Source organism: Anomaloglossus baeobatrachus (genome assembly GCF_048569485.1).
Source record: "Anomaloglossus baeobatrachus isolate aAnoBae1 chromosome 10 unlocalized genomic scaffold, aAnoBae1.hap1 SUPER_10_unloc_1, whole genome shotgun sequence".
In the NCBI taxonomy this organism is placed as follows: Eukaryota; Metazoa; Chordata; class Amphibia; order Anura; family Aromobatidae; genus Anomaloglossus; species Anomaloglossus baeobatrachus.
Genome location: NW_027441824.1, coordinates 188,373 through 194,068, shown reverse-complemented (window position 1 = coordinate 194,068; position 5,696 = coordinate 188,373).

Below are 5,696 nucleotides of genomic sequence, written 5' to 3'. Positions count from 1 at the left end.
GGCACTGTGGTGGAATACTGATAGGAGGTATTGGTGCTGTGTTTGATGCTTCTACTGGGTATTTTCCTACAAATACTGGAACAGCTCACTGCTTAGAATGATCCTTCCCAGCTCTATAATATATTATATATACCCCACAATGCAGGCTCACACACACATTTGTCTCAAGTGTGTTGTAGGGACACAGATACAGTCTTGGTCATGTGACTAAAGGCTACTTTACACACTGTGATATCGGTCCCGATATCGCTAGTGTGGGTACCCGCCCCCATCTGTTGCGCGACACGGGCAAATCGCTGCCCATGCCGCACAACACCGACCAGACCCGTCACACATACTTACCTGCCCGGCGACGTCGCTGTGTCCGGCGAACCGCCTCCTTTCTAAGGGGGCGGTCCGTGCGGCGTCACAGCGACGTCACTGAGCGACCGCCCAATAGCAGCGGAGGGGCGGAGATGAGTGGCCGGAACATCCCGCCCACCTCCTTCCTTCCTCATAGCGGCTGGGAGGCAGGTAAGGAGAGGTTCCTCGTTTCTGCGGTGTCACACGGAGCGATGTGTGCTACCGCAGGAGCGACGAACTACATCGTTACTGCTGCAGTAACGATAATCGAGAATGGAGACCCATGTCACCGATGAGCGATTTTGCACGTTTTTGCAACGATGCAAAATCGCTCATCGGTATCACACGCAGCAACATCGCTAATGCGGCCGGATGTGCGTCAAAAATTCCGTGACCCCAACGACTCCGCATTAGCGATGTCGCAGCGTGTAAAGCCCCCTTTAGTGGGAGTGGTGTACAGGGTCTTAGCAGTAAAGAGTATTCCATATTTCTGCCAGATACCCACAGAGATATTGAAATCTGAAAAAAGAGACTTCTGCTCATTGAAGGTAAGAACTGCTCACATAGCGTTCAACTCCACAGCAAACGAGTGCTCTAGCACTGGCATCTCAGCAGGGATATTCCCCTACTACACATGTGTGTCTAGGTCACTGTGACAGTTTACAGGACATAACTCAGGGCACCTAGACAGAAGGCAGAGGGACTACTTTCTATTTCTGGTGTAGAGCTTAGTACAATATATATATATTTATACTATTACATGGGACACATGTACCTTGTATTACCATTATTCGCTGTATATGAACCCCTTTTCTCCGGGCATTATTTGTCTATAGCATTTTTCACGAACCTGAGGCAACTGAGAACCCTTCAGTGAAGGAATTCCACTAACCCTCACAATACCTACCAGGGGCCTCCCTGCAGTAACTCAGGTAGTTGTACCCATTCTCTTTCCGCATTCTATGTGTTCTTCTTCTTTCTTCTTTTTTTTCTTTTTTCTTCTTTTTATTTCTATCATGTAGTTCAGGGGTTTATAGATATATGTCCTGCATCTCATATTTCCTTTAGTGGTGCTTCTTACCCATTCTCATATCATTTACCCTAGTATTTCATGATCCTGAGGCGACTGAGAACCCTTTAATAAAGGAATCCTTTTTCACCTGAATTGTCAAGTGATACTTACCAGTGACTATCACGTAATGTTACAGGTAGTTCCATTTTCTTCCTCTTCTTTCTCTCCTTTCTTCTTTGTCACACGGTCCATTGTGTTATAGCCCACGTGTCATGATAACACTTGTACCATCTTTTCATTTAGATTCCACCTACAATTATTTACCGATTCCAGTTCTGGAATAGGCTTTCATCATCTACTCACTAGAATTCTCAAGTTCATAAGGTACTGAGACATATACATGTTCACACCATTATAAAGAACAAAGTATAAACATTGAGGTTTTTCTCACACCCATGTTCCTGTGTTCTTTGATATGATATGTGTTCATTTCCTTCACTATATAGGATTGCAAGTTTTCCATTTGTACCTTAATGGCAATGACGCTATACAATTGAACACATATCATCCTGTTATCCATATAGGTGTGTATTTACCTGCTTGACTATTTTTGGTTGTTTGATCCAGAATGTTTCTCCAGATAGGTCATGTGGAAATTTTCTTTCCTCAGTACAAATGTTTTCACTATGGCTTTGGAAATTTTTTTTGTATGTGCATCATGGTCATTTGACCCATTGTACTCTCAAGTAGCAATATATTGTACTGTTATGTTGTACTATGTACTAATTACGTGTTTATATGGTTTTGTAACCCTTTATGATCTTAGATAACTTTATCCTTGATAAAGACCTAAAAACAAGCTCGAAACGTTGGATGAATTATCCTTTTGCACAAATAAAGAATTTTCAGCATTCTAAGAGTTCTTTTCTTACGTTATTGATCACTATAGTGTGCCAGAGCTATTTCTATTGAATTGACTCTTATTTTTTCTGAGCACCTGCTATATAGACAGTGAGCCAGACATATTCAATTTTCATTCAGAAGGCAGAGGGAAGCCTTAGCAGCTGAGCCTATATCTTGGCTTGTGAGCATTAGAACAGGCCGGCGATTACAGGGTAACATGAAAAATGTCCAGCTTGCATTATGACTAGAACATGACAATATCCTTTTAAGTACTAACCTATGATGCGTTCCTAAGCAGTTGATGTTATATGTTCTACATTTCATTTTCTGCATACTTTCCAAGTAGTAGAATTTGCTTTGATATAGGCAACTGGATTTTCACAATGAAAAGGCAAAGGATAACGCCCGAAAAAGACGCCATACATTATGTCAGTGCCATCACTGACAAACCTGGATTGACCATGAAATACATCAATCCCCTTAAAGGTGAGTTAAAACAAGTTTTAACTAAATTGCCTTAATATTGTCATGCATTAGAATGACTGTCTTAGGTAATGATAAATATTTTCTACAGGAAGAGGAGTGTTTGCTGAAACTGAAATCGAAAAAGGGAGTTTTGTTGCAGAATATCGAGGTGAGCTCACGTATGCACTTACGATGGTAGACAACTACTCGAGATTTATGGTTGTGGTACAAGTCAAAGATCTAATGGCCCATACTGCAGCGAAGGTCTTCCAAGCACACTTATGCAGACCTCATGGCTACTCAGAGAGAGTCCTCACAGATCAAGGCACTGCCTTTGAAGCGGAAATCTTCAAGGACTTCTGCAGCTTTTACCGATGCAGGAAGATGCGTACTACACCCTACCATGCTCAAACCAATGGTTATCAACCTGCTCAGGACTTTACCCCATATTCCAGATGTGGCCTTACAAGTGATTTATAGAGGGGTAACAATACGTTGGGATCATCGGATCTAATCTCCCTTTTTATACACCCTAAAATCTTGTTTGCGTTAGAATAAACAATAACATCATAAAGGTATAGCAGTACCGTTTCAAAGTTTCGGTGTCCCAAGCAGCATTCCATCAGCCTCTGGAAGGTTCCTGGCAAATTGCACAGCTCGAAGGGCATGCTTTTGAACTCGCAGAGACCCATCGGGGTGGCAAAGGCGGTCTTCTCCCGGTCTGCCTCAGCAATGGACACTTGCCAATAGTGACTAGTGAGATCAAGGGTAGAAAAATAATTTGCAGTTGTCAATGCAGCTAGCTATTCCTCAATACAGGGGAGTGGTGCTGTCCTTCTTCTTTAACAGGACCAACGGAGCTGCCCAGAGGCTACAACTGTCACGGATAACCCCAGCCTCCTTCATGTTGCTCAACATGTCCTTGGTACACTGGTAATGTGCAGGTAGATTTGGCTTATATCTCTCTTTGATGGGTGGGTGTGCACTTGTGGGGATGTAGTGTTTGACCCCTTTTATTTTTCAAAAGTCTAGCGGATGTTTGCTGAAGACTTGCTCGTATTCTTGCACTAGCCTGTAGACCCCCTTCTTGTGATGTGAAGGTGTGGAGTCAGTGCCTACGTGTAATTCCTTACACCACTCCTCTGGCTGACTTGGTGAGCTGTCACTGAATGGGTGGGCTGAAGCAATGGTGGATGCTGCTGTTTGGATAGCATGTGTATCTACTGAGAACAGCTTATCAATGGTGGCAAATCGGAGCAGCTTAATCTTTTGCTCTCCGCAGTTCAACACTCTCATGGGCACTCTTCCCTTCCATATTAATGAATAAAACTATGATGTAAATAGCATATAGATACCCCACAAATGCAGATAAAAGTAGGTTATGGGAAAAGGGGGAAGAGAGAAACAGGAAAATAGTGGAATAAAGTATACCTTCCAGGTGGGAGAGGAAATGGCAGCACAGCCAGTGGAGGTGAAGCAAGGGGAGCCTGCAACTAAAGAGTTGAGAGCGTTATCACATGGTGACTGAGCCTGATTGTAACGGGAGCATAGAGGTGCCGATCCTGTCTTACCTGCGTTGGTGTAGAAGTGGGTGTCCTGTGGTGGAGTCAGCTATGTGCAGTGGTGGCCGTGGGTTCTTTTATGTGCGACCGTAGTAATAGCTGTGCCCACTTCCTGTATGGGAGTGGAATGCAGTGAGGCTAATGGAACGCACGCCTGCGCATTTGTGTTTAACGTCGCGCATGTGCAGAACGGAGAAAAGGCTGCGCTCACTTCCTAATGAAAGGGAGTGAGACGCAGCTGGGAAGGGAAGGGAAAAGATTAGGGTTTGGGGATGATGAAAGGGCTTTCTACGGGCAAGGATGGCAAAGGGTGGCAGTGACGGAAAGTCAGGCAGATGGTCCTGTCCTGTCCTGTCCGTCCGTCTTTTTGTATCATGAATTGGAAAGACTGCAAGGGGGAGGGGAGGTGCTTGTGCCCAAAAGGAGGAGTTATTCAGATTCATTGCAGTGGGCGGCGGCTGCAAAAAGCACCATTCTCCTTGTTTTTGCTCTGCAAAACAGCCTTTTCAAGGGTTTGGCTTGGGTGACAAAATGTCTTCTGTAGGCGTGGGTTTGTCTCCCTCTCCCTAAGATGTGTCCGGTATAGGCCAGGGTGCCACTCAAGGCCGTAACCAATTCGGGTTATAGCTTCTCGGCCTTTTGGCTAAGATCAAGTGTAGTTTCGGAGGACGCTACCTTGGTCGGTACTGGAAGGTGACTGGGATTGCACGTCTGCCGGCCTTGAGGGAGTGTGTGCGCCTTCTGGTGACACATAGCCCTCTTGTGCCTGGACGGTTCCCAGGCAACGGGAGGCGATCACCTTTGTTATTTTGAAGTCCTACTGATAAACAGAAAAAAAATGAAAATCCAGTTGCCTATATCAAAGCAAATTCTACTACTTGTAAAGTATGCAGAAAATGAAATGTAGAACATATAACATCAACTGCTTAGGAACGCATCATAGGTTAGTACTTAAAAGGATATTGTCATGTTCTAGTCATAATGCAAGCTGGACATTTTTCATGTTACCCTGTAATCGCCGGCCTGTTCTAATGCTCACAAGCCAAGATATAGGCTCAGCTGCTAAGGCTTCCCTCTGCCTTCTGAATGAAAATTGAATATGTCTGGCTCACTGTGTATATAGCAGGTGCTCAGAAAAAATAAGAGTCAATTCAATAGAAATAGCTCTGGCACACTATAGTGATCAATAACGTAAGAAAAGAACTCTTAGAATGCTGAAAATTCTTTATTTGTGCAAAAGGATAATTCATCCAACGTTTCGAGCTTGTTTTTAGGTCTTTATCAAGGATAAAGTTATCTAAGATCATAAAGGGTTACAAAACCATATAAACACGTAATTAGTACATAGTACAACATAACAGTACAATATATTGCTACTTGAGAGTACAATGGGTCAAATGACCATGATGCAC